A 19,647-nucleotide genomic window follows, 5' to 3' on the forward strand; every position below is an offset into this window, starting at 1 on the left:
ACTGGAGTTTCTTTAGTATTTATTTTTTACTCGATGAATGTGGAACTCCTGTGGACAGTTCATATTTAACAGGTTTCACCTGTGGATAAATAATAGCTTTAGTCCTGATGGAAAGGTATTTCTCATTAATTAGAAAATGCTTGCAATAGAGACTGAGAAACAAATTTTTAGAATGGTTACTACTGATTGTCATGTAATAGGAAAGCATTGAAAAACAAAGACATTTTTTCTTTTTAGGAGACTTTAAGATCATGCAAGTAATTATGAAATTTCTTGTTATTTTCTCATCCTTCCTCATATATCTTTTAATCATCTAGTACTTCCCTTTCTGTAAAGGCAGCTGTAACCACCTTGTTCTGCAGCTGTATAAACTTAGTACAATATATACTGACTCAGACTAATGAGTGAGTTCTAATACGAGTAAATATAGTTCCTTCTGATTTTGACTTTGAAGTATAATTAAATGTTTGCTTAGCTTTAGACATGTGCTCAAATCTTAAGTATACTATAAACCAAATTTACGCATTGAGCAGAAAAGAGCAGAGGCAAATCCTTTTAGACAAAAAAAAATATTAAATATGCATAGACCAAAAGACATTTTCCCTGAAAGTGCCTTATTTATTTCATGTTCACACTCGAAGTACTTGTAACAAAGGTTCCAGTGCTGAGCCTCACTTTGCAGGAGTCACGTGGAGTTTGCAAACTCAGGGCCTGAATCATGACACTGTTTTGTAGCCAAGTAGCTTGTTGTGATCAGTCTTTCTCAGCTGTTCAGGAGTTCATTGTTTTCAACAACTACAAACTTGTTGATTGTGACAGAGAAACAAAATGAGATCATCCATGAATTGTAGGAATTCTGCCTGTGCTGTGTGAGCCTTTCTAGCACAGGTAAGATTTTTTTTCTGAATTGATGTATTATGGCTTTATACTTAAGACTGAAGTGTTTGGAGTAGAGAGCTGTTAAAGAGGCTTGAAATGAGGTGCTGTAAGAAGAGTTTGATTGAAAAGGTAGAGCATAATGAAATCCACCTAACCAGGGAATCATGGGTCACACCGTATTATCAAGAGAACAGAATTAGTACAGCCCAGAAGAAAAGTGAGTGTGCAGTGTGACAATAGCCTAGGGCATATCTGAGGGAAATTAATAAAATGAGATTATTTGCAGTACACAGTACAGACACAAGAAATGGTAATGGGCTAAAACAGAAGAAAGGGAACAGGTGTAAATAGCATGAAGCATTCTGTGAAAACACCAATTACGAACTCATGTAACTGCTGTTCATTATGCAGGATAAGATAAGCTACCATGGCAAGATTAGTCAAGAAATTTTGTATTGATTTTACAAAGATGAACAAGCACCATCCTACAGGGCTCTGTGCAGTCTGTATCATTGTCTGTGACTGTAGAGTAGGTGATGAGATGATCTCAGTCTGTTGGAGTAAGGTTATTTTATTTAGTTCAAGCAAAACAAAAAAAAAAGCCTGAAACAGAATGGAGTTTGTTCCTCTTTTTCTACTTTGGGGTTAAAACATGCTGTTACGTGAATGCTTTAAGCCAAATCTAAGGGAGGGACTGAGCAGTGAAAAGATCTCTTCTAATTCAGGAGCCGTTTTGTTGAATTAGCGATGCATCACTGTTACTGTGCACGGGCCATTGGAAATTTAAAAGAAAAAAGAAATTGCTATGGAGTGAAAGCATGAGAGCACACCATCAAAACAGTATGTGCTCTGTTTCAGTGGACCTGTATTCTGATACACACGGACTTGCTACTGAGCCAAGGCCCAGTTAGGCAGGATTTACTGTGACCTCAGGGACTTGCATCGTCGCCATTGCAAAAGGCTGCAGAACTATGTATCTCGTTATAGATGATGCTTGTTGTTGCCAGCTCAAACGTTTCTCTGCTGGTAAAGTTTCTGCGTGGAAGTGATGGCTGCCTAAGGCACATCTCTTACTGTTGTTATGAAAATAGGAAAAAAGTGGGTTGTGTGAAGGATCCAAGAGATTCTAAAGGCTGAAGTGGAAAAGCAAATGGAAAAGCAAAGCTGGTACACCACTGCTGCTAACCAGGAGAGAATAGAAAAAAAATATTCCTAAGAAAAGGCAAATTTCACCACCAGGACACTCAGAAAAGTTTAATGTTTCCCATATATATATTTCCCATATATATATATATGTTGGGTTTTTTTTTCTAGCAAGCATCCCATTGAGTTCAGTAGGGATTTCATACAAATAGAAATGTACTGATGTGGCAAAAATGGCATATTTTTCTACCAGAACAACTCTGCTGACACTTTATGAAAATGGGCTATAAATGGCTTTACCATCAGGGCTAGATGTTTCCTAGCAAAGGTAAAGAAAACATCCTTTATAGTCACTGCGCTTTAGTTTACATTGTTGCAGAAGTAGTGCTCCAAGTTTATCACTGTGAACTCACTCATTTCAAGGACTTCTTAAACACTGTAGATATGAACTCCTTAAAATTAAAGCTCAAGGATTTGAGTTAGTCCTTTCAAAGCAAATCAAGTTTTTTTTTTGTTGCATTATCTTAGAGCTGGGGTTGGAGGGGTGATATTTCCTTCTGTTTATCTTTGCATGTTTAGCTTAGCAGTTTTGCTCCTGGCTTTTGGATAAAGAATGCTTTTATTGTTTGTTGCAACCTATTAGGAATTGTACACTGCTTGGTTAAAAAAATAATTTAAAATGTCAGCTTGCTCCCAGAGTTCTTCCTTTTTCTGCCTTATCCTGACTGTAGAGCACTCCCAGGTCCTGTTTCTTTTATAGTTAAGAGGAAAAACATAGCAAGCCACTGTCTGTTAGTTTTGCTTAAGGTGAAGGTTGCACTGGGCACTCACATCAGTCAGAGAGGAGGTGCTTGTGTTAAATGCACGTGTGAGAAAGCTGAGGTGGTTTTCTGTGGCCCTGGTGTAACAAGGAATTAGTGTCAAGTGTATTTGAAGTGTGTTTAGACCTGCAGCTGCACCACTAGAAACTGTGCAGGGTTTGCTGTGCACTCCCGTTTGGGGAAGCTCCAGAATTCCAAGATGTGCCCTTCGGCGTGTTCCCTGCCTGCTCTTTAGTGTTGAGTTCCCTTCCTCTTACTTTCCACAAAATTTATGTGAGGTCTTTGGATGTTTTTACAGTTAACTTAAGCAACTGCCAAAGAGAAAAGAGTCCTTCATAATTTTCTGGTTCATGGACCATTCTGTTACTGTACACGAATGAGTTGTTACGCAGGAGTGTGCTGTGGTGAGATGACTCACTCCAACTACTATTACCAATGAACAAGTTGCTCAATTACATTATATGACACCATATCTAGCACTTAATATTTTTTCCCTAAAGCTTCCTCTAGCCTCTGTTATATTTCTGCTCTTCTGTTCTTAATCTGGAAATAAAATGTGATGTATGAGTTTGTGCCTTATTTCTTCTTGTTCTCTGGTGCTTTTTACTTGAGAAGATCTTTAAAACAACTGACCATCACTCCAGCCCCCAGTTTCTTTCATTCAAACCTATTTTTTTAAGCCACATGTGTCCTAATTTTACTGGACTAAAATTGTTTAGTAGACATTAGTCCAAATCAAAGAGGAAGCTGATGTATTTATTTTAGAACTTGTAAACATGATTTAAGGCAACGTTTACCCAAAGCTTATTTTTGCACTCAGCAATACTGAATTATTCTACCCTTCTAGCCAAAGCCTTTCAAGATGGAGCAGAAGAGTAGAGTATAATTTATATGCTGTCCTGAGGTAAAATCAGATGTTTCTGTCAATTCTTGCTTCTAAGATTTTACAAGATCTGTAAATTAAGTGCTGTAGATGGTGTTGTTGCCTGCCTGCTTTTTGTTGGAAAATCAGAGTTGATGGACATTGATTTGCCACTGGGAACCAAAACCATTAATTGAAGCTGTGGTGACTAATCCATTACTTTGCTGAGCTTCGTGGATCCTGACTTAACAGTTGTCACTACAATCAAAAATTCATTCATGCAAATCCACCTATTTTGGTCAAAGTAATCAATTTTTCTAGTTTGTAGTCAGCAGGCTCAGGATTCTAGAAACATATCCACGTATCGCTGAATTGCCAAAATGAACTGACTGCTCCCAGGGGTGGGGAGTGTGGTTGTGTGTGCTGGGGGACAGGACATCAAAGCAAACATGAGCATGAAGTATTATTAATGCTGCCAGCTCTAATAGTGGTGTGAAAGAAGACCCTTCTATATAGATTTTGGAAATGAACATGTAGGTTTGGGGTGGTTTGGTTTGTATTTGTGTTTTTTTCTTTGGATTTATTTAGTGTATAAACACTCTAAATTGACTGTACAAGAGAAGCTGCAAAGGAAATACAGGAATAGTGCAGTGAGGTGTTTTCTGTAGGGGTTTGGTTTTGTGGACTCGTTTGTTTGTTTTTATGGGGTTTCTTTGTTGTTTAGTTTGGTGGTGTGTGTTTGTTTATTTCTGTACTTGTGAACTTGGACTCCAGAAATTTCATCTGGGGATTTTTTTTCCATCTATTACTTCTTGCAATGGAGGGAAAGAGAGCATTTGCTCAGAAAAGGTTTGAAGGAGAGGCTTTTAATCTAATTTATGTAAAGTACAGTGAAGCATTACTAATGGAAGCCTTATTAATACATATACTTTTATAAGTTGATATTTGGGGAATTATCTAAGCATCCCGATAATAAATCACTTATTGATAGCCACTTGCATTGATGTAAATCACAAATATCTGTGCTGTTAGGTTCACATTGGCCTAATTGAGACTAGCAAATAGCCTTTTCCCATCTCTTCAGCTCCTGTATGTGAATAAATACACAACTTTAATGCTACATTAACTGGCAGGTGTATGAGATTCTTTATGTTTTGCTGCCTTAATATATTGAGATATCTCAACTTGTTTTGTTTTGGGTTGTTCAAAGCCATTGGATTTTGTGACTTTCAGATTCTTTTAAGTTTGTGTCAGTGGGAATGTAAAATGCATGGATAAGTATAAAGAGGATATTGGTTTTGGGGAGAGGAGGAGGGACACGTGTGCCTTGTTTTTTTTATTTTTTTTAAATTTTTTTTATTTTAAAGACTGTCTAGAGGTAACATGTACTTATTGTCTTCATAGGAAGTAATATCTGCCATTTATACTCAGTGCATGACTTTTTACTCTGTTTGGGAAAATGTTTTCATAAAAGTGAAAGTTTGCATTGGGGGGCTTTAGGGGAAAATATGTCTGTATCCATCCCTGGAGAACGCTGTTCATAAGAGGTTTGCCTGTGGTGGCCAAGGCTGTGATGTTCAGACAACCCAACCTCTCGGACTGTGGCTTCTCTGGTTTATGAGGTAAACATTTTTTTAAAAATTTTCAGGACGTTTTTTTCTGGTTTTTTGGCAGAGGAAACATGAGAGATTGTCGTGTAGGTTAACATAGACAAGGGCTGAGCAGTCAGCCCGAGTTCATGCTTGAGGCACTAAACCTTGGTTTGGGAGGCATCAGGGTAGAAATGTTTATTCCTGGTCTTTTCACTTAGCTTGTGCACTTTCAAATATCCTGTAGTTTTAGTGAAAGTCCCAGTCAAGCTGCTATTAAGGTTTAAAGCATTATTAAGCTTATATGAAAGGGTATTATTTATGGATAGAAGGGAACTGGAGGAGAAAAGATCTAGCCCTTACTATAAAGGAGAACTCTGCAGTAGATATATACCCTAAAATTACATAATTCGTGAAACTTCTCACAATTTCTCCTCATTAAGGGACAGTCCAATGCCCTTGATCCTGATATTTTCTCAAGATAGTTTGTTATAGATAATTGGGCTTATAAAAGTACTATAAAATATCTAGACTACCATAATATACTGTGTCTTGCATAAGGGCAGGATGTCAGGTTGATTTTTTTTCTTAGCTTCATAATAATTAACATAGCTAAAATAAACTTACGCATCCTTGGTTAAGACCAGCAGCAGTGTTAAATACTACAGTAATAATAGCATGTGCTTAATTTCTCAGCATTCCCTTCAGAAGAAATCTCTAATCCTTTTTTTGTGCTGTTAATTAGCAAAGCAATATTACTTTGCTGAACTGAAGTCACAATTCTCATTTAATAGTCTTCACTATAAAGTCTACATAATTGCTTATCATTGCTCATATATGAATGTGTGTGTACAGTTGATATAGCACTAGCTGGAGAGGAAAAGACACCCTTGGTGTGAGGAAGTCAGTGAACCATGTTAAACAACTGTGGGAATAACTCTTATTTTCGTGACTTTTGCACATGTAACTCTGAGCCATGAAACTCTATTTAGATAGGTTTGTCTGTTTTAATACACCAGCACTGTAACTTCATTAAGGTCAATTGCAGAGGACTTTTGCATTTCCATTAGCTGCCTTGGAGGGTGATGCTGTGGTTTTCATTTGGTTTGTCAAGTTACAGCATTTTTTTCTGGTTTAATATTAGCATCAGGAATGTTATATCTGGTGTTTTGTTTATTTTTTTTTCTTCCCCTGAATGACATTGCACATATTACTTTGAGGTCTTGGATGTTAGTTGGAGTAGCAGAAGTTTTGCTTTGTTCAAATGGTTTATGTATTCCAAAGACTGAAAAAATCAGTTTGTTGCATAGATACTAAAAATGGACCAGTTTAAGAAATAAAGAAATCCTGAAAATGGCATATCTGAGCCTTGTGGATGGTGAAATTTTTAACCCCCTTTATTTTTAAAATGAATATATAGATGTGAGCTTTGTAGACCTAGACCTGTGTTTGGAACAAAGTTCTTTTAGTTCCTGGAGAAGCACCAGAACACCTATTTTGGCGATTCTGTGTGCCAGAAAGCTCTTCACCTGGGGCTGTTTGGCTCCACCAGCCAGGCCAGCAGCTGGCCCAGCTGCATGGCAGGAACTGGGGCTCTGCCCTGCCAGGGGAGCGGCTGCATCACAGGTTAATATAAATATGTCTAAAAATATGCTGCTTACCTCACTTATTTTCATCTAGAATGTTTTCAGAGGAAGTGTGTGGTTTAAAGGGAAGTCGATGAAGAAAGCATTGGTTAATCTCTAATACAAGTTAGTAGTTATAACATGTACAAATCCTAGTGTTTATGTTACATGGCTTGAAAACATGGTTCTGTATAGTTGCTTAACCTAAAGTAATAGTAATATTATCTGTTAATAATATATAACTTTTTATTGAGAGGAAAGGTTTTTTTCCTTCAATAACTTAAATTTGACTATGTACCCAGCCAAGTCTGCCCTCATTAATTGTTCCATCAGTGGCAAAAGATTTGTTTAAATCAGTTATCTTATGGAACTGGGGTAATCTGAATCATGTAGTTACCCTGAGCTGCAAGCCAAGGGCTGAGCAGGTGTCTAAGCACATTGTTCTTGGGGTGTTCTTGTTCATCTCAGTGTATCATCAGTTGATACTGAAAGACCTGACAGAAGCTGACTGGAGAGTCAGGGTTTTGAGAGGGTTTTCTTTTTTTACTTTATATTTTTTAAACTTTGATTATTTTTGCTGTTCCAGTGGCACCACCACTTTGCAAACCTTACTTCACGTTTTTCCTGTAAAAAAAAAAAAAGTATGAACTACGGAGTTTCTGTGTTTTCGATTTGTAGTCTTGAACTTTTTTTTTTTTACAAATGACACTATGGAATCCGGTGTCAGAATGGCCAGTTCCCTCCCTTAAAGACCCCTGCAAAATGCAAACCTGGTTTATCAGTCCTCTGTTAGAGTCCTGTCATTCAGGCTGCTGCTAAGCTTGACACTGCTGAAGGTGATGATCATTAAGCCGTTTGCAAGAGCTGATGGGCTTTTCAATGTTAATTCCTAGTCAGAATATTTTTCATAAACTTCATCATCTGAATAAGTGAATATGGGGAAGATAGACTTCATTAAGTATTTCTTCTGGTTTATCGTACTATATATGATAGAATATCATAGAAGCAATATAATTGAGAAGAAAACAACTTTGGGAGGAGGGCACTTTTATTCGTAGGGATTAACCCTTGAAATTCTTTATTTCCTTGACCTTCATGTAGAAGAAAGGGGTTTGAGGTCCCTCTTGTAAGGAGTTAAGCCACTGTGAGCAAGAACCCTTCTTTGACAGGGTTGTTATTTCGGTTTTTCACGTATCCGTTGTGGCTCACGTAGTGTATGTGAAAAAAAGGGAACATCAGGGTTCTTAAGTAGTGTGATTTTTAGCACATGGAGTTCATTGGAGCTAGTTTGGTAAGATGAATTTCCTACAGCAATCGAGCTTTTAGTACATACACTGTCTATGTTAATTGTTTTTAATTCACATTGAAATTAAGCAGTTTTTGTGAAACCCTTGAAATCCATGTATATACTGAATTTCAAAAGGAAAGACTGTGAATGTTGTCTGACTTGCTCTCTTTTTTCTTTATTTAATATTTATATTATGTGTGCAAGAAAAGGTATTTAGTGCTTTCCAGGAACTTCAGCATCTGGCCTGTTTCCAGCATGTTTTTCTCTAGCCAGTGTACTGTTATACATGGCGAATATATATCTGTATAAGTGATTAAAAACATTTGCATTACAACTGAAGCTTAACAGGATTTTTCCTTATAGTCCAGGACAATGCGTTCCTCATCAGTGTTCTCTAATAACTTGTCTATTTCTCCTTCTCTTCCATTTCATTTCTGTTCAGGACGTTTTCTGACCCTGCTGACCACGTTAATCTTCAGTAGTGCCTGAGGGATTTTGCTTGTCTGCTTCTTTGGCATAGTCCTAAATTAGCTGTGTTGGAGTTTGTTCAGTATCTAGCACTGGATTTAATAGGACAATCTCTGTTCTTCTGTTGGATAATTAGTATTCCAAGGTAGTCTTTTCTGTGACTGGTGCTTTCAAGTCAGAACATTTGTTGGCATGATATTATTTTTTTTTCTTTCTTGCTACTAATACACAGAACATTTTGTCAGCAAAGCTGCTGGTTTGACTGCTCGTCCTGTACTGACAGATTGCCTGGTAGATAGAAAGAAGCATTAGATTCTATTTTCTTCAGTAAAGCTCAGAACAAATAATTCAATTCCCATATGGATGCCAAGCCACTTCCACATCTTATCCAGGCTGGGCAGATGTAACTTTTCAGAGGTAGCTCAGCAGTGTGGTTTGGGGTTGGTTTGTTTGGTTTTGCTTTTGCTTTTCCTTTTTTTCCTTCCCAATAAACTCTTTTGATCATCGCATTTGGGAGACTTATTATCACATTTAAAATGAAATTCTCCAACAGTATCGCATTCAGGCTTTCTGTGTCATCTTACTTGTTGTCACGTCGGCTGATTGCCATTTCTTAGCTCCTGGGGAAAATCTCTGTGTGGACAATTATGCAAGGATGTGCTTGCTTACCAGCTGGTTGGTGATTTACTGAGCTGCTGTCCTGTAGATTTGGTTTAATGTTAAGATACTTCACCCATAGCTTTATTTTGCCTACTGTTCCTGTTCTTCTTTCCCATTCTACAATGATTCAATGATGCAATAGGTACCGAGAAGACTCTACAATATTGATAGGAGGAAAAAAACAAACAAAAAAATCTGCCTATATGAAATAGATGTGGTGTCTGCCTATAGGGAGGTGGTTTTGGATGGAATATAGGATAGATTCCAAAATTTTCTAGGCATGTTCAGGGTGCAAATGACCTGGTTGAAGAATAGGAAAAGCCCAGTGGATTTTAGTTAAAAATGGAAAGACTGTAATGAAAGTTTTAGAGATCTCCAGAAACCCATTGAAACAGCTGGTTGAGAGAACCAACAGCTATAAACACTTCTATTCTTCTATATCAATGAATGGCTCCATAAAGCCGTCATTAACCCATTGCAGTAGCAATGTATCCCACTCAGAGTGTGGATGAGTGCCACAGTGGATTACACCAGTCATCCCAGTACAAATTAAAACGTTGACCACCTTGAATGAAGATTCATTTGGAAACAAGCTGTGAAATAAAGTAGATTTGCAAAAACCTTAGGGTGATGTTTAGATGGTGATGTTTTTGAAAAGGGGAATAATTGTCTTTTTTGTTTCTCTAACAGGATCAATACATGCGTATATGCAGAATATATAAGAATCTGTATAAATGATTTCTGGCAAGGGCTAATCCTTGTACACAAACTATACAGCTTGGACATATTAGATGCGTTTGTGTTCTCTGTGTGTCTGTGTTTCCTTGTGTGAAGATTGACTGACAGACATGCACAAACCTAAAGGAAGATTCAGTAACTATCTGCTCAATTGTCTTTTCCTACTGGCACTTTTTTTGAAGTCTCATTTACTTCAGTAGAACCCCTTGTGAGAACAAACAACTTTTTAATGCAACAATGAATGCTTCTATATTCAATTTTACTTTCAAGTCTAGTCTCTCATTCATAGAGTAAGAGAGAATAAAAACTAGAAAACAAAATCTAATTAATCTAAGCATATTGGATGCCTATTAAAATTCACCTGTCCTGGAATGTCCATTTATCATGATTATGACTGAACAACCAAATGAAGAAAGGTGCTGCTGCTTCATTTAAAGCAAATTGATGATTTATTACCCTGTTTTTTAGTAATGGTTAAATCTAATGGACGTTTCTGCATGACAAATCATTCATCTTCAGAGTAAAATTAGACATGTTATTCTTTCATGTAGAACACTTCACAGCAATTCGTGGAATACAGAAATCTTGTATCACTAAATAATTGCCAGAGGACTGACTGCATATATCAATTTAAAGAACATGTGTGCATATTAATGTTTTAATATGATAAAGTCTCCTGTTTGTAAAATTATGTAAATATTTTAATTTGACCTGATCAGTTTGCAAACTGCATTTTCCTTCAGGATTAAAAATTCCATGTCACAGATCTGAAAAGTACATATTGTAGTGGATAATCATGTTCTTTTTCCATTTGTTGTACCTACAGAGCACTATAGCATGGATGTTAACAAGGTACACTTACACCATAGGAAGAAAAGCAGTAGGGCATATACTCAAGGGTATGTACTACATTGTTAGGCTACCTGGCCCTTAGATACATGTTCCATCTTTAATTAGTGGGTTCTATAATTAGTAATAGTACTTCCCACATGAAGAAACTCTTGGAATGAGTTGCAGTCTATTAACTCAGCCTAGTACATATGTTTGGTAATCTGGAGTGCAATGGAATGAAGATTTGCAAGGCATGCAATCTGACCTCTATTATAGAATACCTTTTAAAAAAACTATTATTTTTTTAAGAAGAAATATTTTAATATTACTACTAGTCATTTGTTTCCAGGCAGCTCATTACAGACATCCTCCTGAGTAGTCTCTTGGTATGGTCAGCTGCCAGGTTAGAGTCTTGGTGCTACTGGTTTAAAATAGCAACAGAAGCTCAGTGGATCTTATAAAGGAGAATCCATCTTCGAATACTCTGACTCTAGTAGCAAAAAGATGATGTAAATTCTTCCATATATTTTGTTGGAAGTCTGGCTGCTTTATTATTTTAACTTTGTTGTAGTAACATATGTTTTAATCTACTTCTAGGCTCTTCTAGTCATCAGAAAAACTTAAGGCAGACGGTGCTGTAATCAAGCCATTTGCTGTAAACTGAACTAATTAATCCTTTGGTTGTGGGATTAGATGTTTGTGTTAGAACTGGGGTTTACAGAAGACCTCATGCTTCAAACATTCTTACTCTGACCTGTCTCCTCCTTGAGCAGAAAGTGATTTATGGTTAGTAGTAGCACTGTAAAGTTGCATATTGGTAGTATCAGCAGGCCAGCCTTGGGACCTGTTTTATTGAACGTGGTGCTACAGAAGGGTTCCTGCAGCAAGATGTAGGAAAAAAGACTAATACTGTAAGAAACTGGTCTGGCGTATAGTGACGCTCTTCATGGTCTTGGATAGTTGAGAGCATAGAAATGAGAGAAAGCTCTGAATGAGTTAAGGGACAGTGATTTGGTGATGACCTGTCTGGTTATGCTGGCAAAAGCAAGCATCCTGGCAAAGGTAATGCTGGTGTAAGTGGTATGAGAGTTGAACCAAGTGAAAGGGAGTTAGTTAGGAGGCAGTTGGTTAGTTAGTCATCTGATCTCCCACCCCAGCTCCTCTCACCTATGACTTCTCCTTATTGAATTGTCTTCCTTTGTACCACAGGCCACATGCCCCTGAATAACAGTGTGATCTGGTCAGAGAACAGGTCGCCTGGACACTTTGATCCACAACAGGCTGTGGTGATGAGCTGCACTGGCAAATGGAAGCGATCTGTGCTGCATTCCTGTGGTACAGGGATCTGGGTTCCACATGAGAAGCAGTATCTGTGAAATTATGCAGCCAACTTAGTTCTATATTTTCAGTATTTTTCTGTGTTTCAGTGTTATTTCAGTGTAAGTACTCAGTGAATTGATGTCAATTATTTTGTGTAGTCCCATTAGTCTCAGGCCAAGAGCTTAGAAATCTAGTGAAGTCGCATCACTACTTCTTTGAAGCTATTGGATTATTTGGAAAACACATTTTGGTCTTTGGAGTCAACAAGGTGGTAATTTTAAATGAAAGTTGGGAATCTTATGCCACAATTTCATTGTTAGTGCTTGATTGAAAGTCTCAGTTATGGCAAGGTTCAAAAACTTGATAAGAAAACAGCAGCTCAAATGAGAACCTGGAAAGATAGATGAAAAGTAGATGAACTAATTAGCTGTCTGAGAGCTGATCTGTCAAAAAGCAGGATAAAAAATTACTATTGAAAACAATCCTTCATGTGCAATGAAAGGTGAAATAGTAACTACTAACTAATAGTTGTTACAGAATCCCTCACAGCTTGGACATAAGCCTGATTTTACTGTTTGCCAGTAAAGCAGTTTCATCTGTCACAGAGGGGTCTCTTCTTGGTGGCACACACAGCCTTTGGGGCCAGTCTCCTTTTGAATTCTGCATAGGCTTTTTATAAACAAACATTTTTGTACGAATTTCTTCCCCAAGCTTTTTTTTTTTCCTTTTTCTTTCTTATCCAGGATGTAATCTGGTGTTTCATCTTAATTTAATTAAGTGCTGTTTCACTTCTTTGGAGATACAAATGTCTTTGTTAGTCCGGGTGGTGTGATCTGTATTAGCCTACTTAAAAACTCTGTGTGCTGCAGAAAAAAAAACCTTCTCTGTTCCTTCCATCTTGATATGATATTAGGCATGTTTCACCATTAATTGTTTCCTCCACTGAATCTTCATATTTTATACCACAAAACATACTGATGCAGGGACTGAATACACAACATTTCTCATCTGCAGCGGGACAGATGCTGCTTCCCCTAAGTTCATTCCTTTTAGGAAGGTAAGACGTATCCAAGGATGAATTAAATGTCAGTATATACTGCATCACCTGAGAGAGGCTGAAATTTTATTTTGTGTTCTTACTTTCCAGTGCAGGGAATAGGAAGGGAAAACGGGCAGTGCTTGTGCTTTCTGCAGAATCAGGCAGAGCTCCCTGTTTGGTGCTTTCCAGGCTTTTCAAGAAGGTGGACTCATGTGGAGACCAAAAGATTACTAAAAGTTTAATTGGAAAAGCTAATGAGTAGTTGGAGAAGTTTTACTAAACTCAGTAGGTGAACGTTTAGCTGCGTGAATTACAGAAGGATGTTTGGTCCTAACTTTGAGAATAGTGTCGTGAAAGAAATCTGACTGGGGTTACAGTTGTCTGAGTTTTTCAGCACCTCTGGACTCCCTGTGATCTAACTTTGTAGTAAATATGGTATACCCTAGCACTGATGCCAGGGTTGCTGTGTTCTAGGATGATCTATTGTACTTTAAAACTTTTTTTTTAAAAAAAAAAAAAAAAAAAAAAAAAGAGGCCTTCCAGGTTAAATAATAATAATTCTCTTGTTCAGTTTTTCTTAATGTTTGTTTTATAATTGAACAGTACTTGAGACATACCGTGTTGCCCTTAGCACTGATTTTTACCTGTGACATCTTATTGAATTTACAGGCAAGGTGTAGAAGGCACAGTATTAATAAAGGAAAGAATCTATAGCTTGTGACAGATCACTGAGCCAATGTGGTACTAAAGAGATTTTAAAGCCTCTATCCAATCTCTATGGCAACAGTCTAGTGTATGTACTTGTATTTTTTCGGTCCTTGGATGAGTGGTGGAAGCATTCATTTTGCTTTTTATCTTACTCTCCATGGGCATCTCTGTTAACATATACATATAGAAGTTTTCTGTAGTGGTTCTTTGTCAGTCGTGATGGGAATATCCTCAATAGTACAGGTCTATATTTATGTTACTGAAAGTATTTTTTTCCTTTCTAACTAAAGATAATTTCTGTTTATGTCCACAACATTTACACAGCTGTATACAATTGCATTTGGGATGGTGTTTAACCACTCCCTGCATTTCCAGCCTTGAGTCATTTCTAGCTATTTTTCAGCATAAATCATAAGTGGTAAATGATGTTACACCATGTAAATCTAGGAAATTTCGGAATTCACTGTGTTCTGATATGTAACTAAATATCTAGAGCGGGACAGGATCATTCTTCAGATTCAAAATCTGCCCGCCCTTCTAAAGGACCATCTTGGCTTTGTGTCAGAGAGCACTGTGGCATCTTCTTTGATGACAGTATATGTTTTCTGAACAAAAGTGGGAAAACATTGCAAGGTACATTTTACAGATACTCAGTGTCAAAGACAATGCTCATGCATGTGACATTTTATTTCCAAACTGTGAAGGCGAATGCCCCTTGGATTGGCCTGTGGGAGGAAAATTTTATAGTTTATAAAAGTTATTTAGATATCAGATCCAATTATGAACTCTGAAGAAGGAAACTGCTTATTACAGAAACTGGAAGAGACACAGTAAGGCACAAGGTTTTGGTATTGACTGTTGGTTGCATCAACAGGAATAAAATGAAATATATATTTCAGAGGATTTTCCCTATAAATTATAATCTCTTAACAACTTCTCTTTTAACTGAAGTATTTATCAGAGTAGATAAAATTTACCAGGATGAGGAAAGGTCTCTTGTCTGTAAAATGCAGTGCTGCATAAATAGTACTGCAAATTGATAGCTTGTTTTCTGCCTGCTTTTGCTTGAGTAACAAAGGTTGTGGATCCCAATGGATTCCCAACTACCTCCTTCTACTGCTGCTTGAAGAGATCCTTTGTCTTAACCTTCTGCTTTCCTTTTGAAGGCAGATGGTGTGTGTTTGTCATGCTTATACAGACTTCAAGATTTTTATTTGAACATTTTAGCACACTTCTAAGTAACAGGTGTTATTTGAAATAGAAAAACATCACTGCTAGTGGGTAAGTGGTTATTTCAAGCAGAAATAGTCCCTTAAATGCAGAACAGGCAACAGAAAGATTAGTTAGAAATATCTCCAGAACAAAGTAATCCCCAAGAATCTTCCTTGTTCTTTAAGAGCCTGCCATAATAACTTAACCAAATGCTTCCTCCTTAGGCAGGGTCTCATTTATCTATTTTCTGGAATTCAAGCCCTCTTCCCCCCTCCCTTAGTGCACCGTTGACTTTGAATAATATTTTCAAACTTTGAAGGGGGCAAAGTGCCACTTTTCAGAGTTTTGACAGGATGTGTTTCTGGTCAGTCAGTAGAGAAATGCCCTAAAGGCATGTCTCAAAATCCCAAATTCTGAGATGCATTCCCAGGGAACAGATTGAATAAAATATACTAAATGTACTGTGTATGTGCTCATTTAAATGAAGAAACTCTTCTGAAACCAGTGGTGTGTCACAGAGGGGAAAAATTTAAGATGATGGGAGAAAAATTAGGCTAAGCTGTGTTTTAAAGCTGACATACATATCTTGATACATGTCAGAAGCTAGTCTTAACTTTTATGTGGCATTTTATCAGAACTCTGAATTTGGTGTTTGCATTATGCAACAGAGCTCCCTAGCTTGTAGACGAATATATCTAAGAGGATTTGTGAGTTACAATTCATGCCTAAAGCTATGCTTGTCCATCAATAGACTGTGGGTAGCTCAGTACTTATAGTTCTGCAGTTAATTAGCTGGGTTTTTATAGGTTCAGGAGTTCTTGTGCTATTTTCATTGCTCTTGCTACTTAAAAGTACTAAAATGTTGTAACAAAAACTTAGAACTAATAATATTTTGATAGATGGATGACATTAGTATTGGAAACAGTGATACTAATTTGCATCTTCCCTGTTTGGTGAACATTTGGATTAAATCTCTGTCTCATAGTCATTTAATATGCTGAATTTTAGACATTCACAGCTCAATTCTCTCTCCTGCCTCTGAGGTTGCCAAGATTATATTTTTTTTTCAAATTGAGTTCTGTATGTTTCTAGTTTAATGACAGTGTTTCTTGTTCTCTGATCTGATACAGCTTTATGGATTTCATCCACTGATATTCCATAAAATAGTATTTTTTGACTGTTCCCCTTCCCTTCCCTTCCCATAGATCAACACTTGGGCTTATTTTAGTTGGACAACAGAGTCTTATGATGCTGATTAATCGTGTTACACCACATGTTCTTTCAGAATTTGACAGCTGAGATTTTGGTACTCCTAACCTGACCTTTCTGTCAAGAGCCTTTGCAATGCTTAAAATTTGGGTCTGAATAAGCACTGCATTTAGGAAGAAAGACTCATTTCTCTCTATGCTATTTTTTAATTGTTTGATCTGTCAAATGTTATTAAAGGAATGCTTCAAATTTGATTACTCTTCTGTTTGATGGCTCACCCAACTCACGCACACACCATGCCTGGACAAATTTTACTCAGTGGTTTGGAAGCTCTATGTCACTGTTTAAAAATATTATTTGTGAAAACTACAATTATTAAAATATAAGGCTAAAAGCATTTAAAGAAAACTGTAATATCATTCTGGATTAACTATAGGACATTAGTTGTTTTTTTTTTTTTCTTAATTATTCCCAATCCCAGCTATTTTTTTCTGATTTTTAATCAATAGAGAACTAAACAAAAAACCCAAACAACAGTGCAACAGGTCTTCAGGAATTTTCACACAATTCAGGGGTCTACCTATTGCAAAAAACGTTCTCAGAAGAGATGATTATGCAAAATTTTAGAAGTGCTGCATTATATTTTTCACTTCTAAATTATTAACCAGACATTGATTAAATATATGGCAGGAGTAGCTTAGAAGGGCATGAGCAACTGAACTGCACAGCTGAGTACTTCTCAGTGTGTTGCAGAAATTTAATCTATATTGGTGGTGGTCTGTCTTATCAAAGTCCACATCAAAAGTAAGTACTTTATGTGAGTGAGCAGTCTTTGCTTCAGCAACAAGTTTAGGACAAACAGGTGGCTGTCCAGACTGAAATTACAGTATTTTCAGCCCTCCAGGTTCTAAAAGACCCTTCTGGCCAGATTGCCCCAAGCATTCCCTCATCATATTGGTAATTCTGGTGTTTGCTGTAGGTTTGTGACTTATATGCCTCACTACTTTCTGAAGAGAGAGAGAAAATATTGAGGATGGCTTATAGAGACAGACTTTCTTCCTCTCCTTTTTGTCCTCATTATCAACACAAGTGCATTAAAACACATTCATCCAAACCTGATACATAACCATCAAAAAATGAGACAGAAATGAAATTTCTCAATACTGTGTGTAGTAAGCAAGCAAAACATCTGGTTAAAAATTTACATATTGATTCACTAGTTAGCCTCAGACACTGATGTGGGAGAGCTTTCATTTGCTAAGATTAGTTGCTTTGTCACTGCTGCTCCATTTAGCTGAATTCTTCCTAGTGAAAAAAAAAAAAGCATAATGGAACATTATAGTTTAGTCGTCTTATTTATCTGCGTATGAAAAGGTGAAGGGAGCAACTCCTAAATGCAAATAGCTACAGACCTTGCCTTGAGGATGACTACTTTCTATTAAATGCATAAGATTCAAAGCAATACATTAAAAGGCTTATTGCAATTTTAAGCATTGTGTCCATTCTCATTTTACATTAATCCGCAAAATGGGCTCGCTCTTAATATAGCTTGAAGAAATGGGTTGGTGATATGCTTTTTACCTGGATAAACTGTTGCCGTTGCAAGTGGTTTGGTTGTTTATTTTATTTTACCTCTCTGAGTTGAGCAGCGTTGCAGAGGATCCCTTTCTTTTCATTCTTTCTTGCCTTCTACTTCTTTTAACTGGATCAATGGATGGAAAGTTTTAATTTTATGATGAATGGAACCTCAAAACAGAATCTCATATTAAGACTCAGATCAGGGGGAAAGCTGTTTGTGCTGCCATTTGTGTTCTTTTCCCGGGCTGCTGGAGGTCAGAACAGTCAGACTCATGGATTAAAGCTGAGTATTGTGCAGTAGGGCTGTATATACAGGTGTGCAGAGGAACTGGAAACACTGTGCTGCAAAATGAATTAATGTATTTGAGAAAAAGGGAGTTGAAAGTAGGAATCCAATGTGGAACCATCAACAGGTGAAACTCCTGTTAGACTGCCTTTGCCTCTGAGTCTCTGGCATACAAAAAGATCATGTTACCTGTTACAAGGGAAAATGTCTACAGTTCTTCAGACTTCCTCATTGAAGTATAGATTGAAAATACCATCATGCGCTATTAACATGGTGATTCTGCTCTCTGATGGTCTCCATTAGGACTGTACTTATTTCACAACTCATAGAATCTGTACTATTGCTGAAGAAATAAAAAATATCTTTTCACTGCTTGTCATGTAGTGTATGCCCGATTGTGGCACAATGCATCGTCTGACTTAATGTAGACAGGCCTAGTGAAACAATCCTTGCAAATTAGTCCAGTGGCTATTTTCTAAAAAGTCACTATTAACTTGCATTCAATCTGTGCCACAACACAGTGAGAATGCTGCAGGTTGCCAAAACTAAGGATCTTGCAGCTTTTTCTGCTTTTGTTACACAGTGAATTAAATTCCATCTCAAAACCAGATATTCTTGCAAACCAGATAACTCAGCATCATTATGAAAGCTTCAGATCCAGAGTACATCGAATTTTTGATGTAAATGTCTGGAGGCTGTTTTTTAAAAGAGTTTTGACATCCATCTTTCTTCTGAGTGCTACCGAATGCTGCTATTTTCATGACTCTTGAAGGTAGCAGCTACTGCCCTTAGCAGTATATTAGTAGTTCATTCTGTGGTACTCTGTTCAATAATAGCTCTGCACAGTGCATTGATGAAGAGAAAATATTGGAAGAATTGTCATTACTAGCTGAGGATTCATCCTCTTAAGCATCCTTCGTATGAGAGCTGGTGAGTTGCAAACTTTCACCCTCTTCTGTTTTCATAAAAGCAGTTAGCAAACCTGGTTCTCGGAATTGCTTAGTCTGAGTTTGGAGGTTCTCCTCTAAGATGAGTGACCCCAACCAAGAATAAATGAACTCTGTCAGGCTCACTTTGAAATTGTAGTTTTCCTTTTGTCAGGTAAAATTCAGTCACAGGTCCTCCTTCTGTCAAGTGAAGCATTAATGAAATGGGACATCTCCTGCTCTCTCTGCATGAGGTTGCTCTTCTGCTCCGTGCTGCAAGGGCAGATTTACAGTGGATCTCAGCCACTTGTCTAGTTTTGCATCAAAGACTTGCAAGTATTATGATGTAAACATCTAAGCGCCTTGTTTTTGAGCCACAACATCTTTTACATCAGTATTCCCAACATTAGGTAGTTCAGATTTCCAAACTATTAGTTAAAAGCTATTGCTGAAATCTCACCCAGT

This window comes from Nesoenas mayeri (assembly GCF_963082525.1).
Source record: "Nesoenas mayeri genome assembly, chromosome: 12".
Lineage (NCBI taxonomy): Eukaryota > Metazoa > Chordata > Aves > Columbiformes > Columbidae > Nesoenas > Nesoenas mayeri.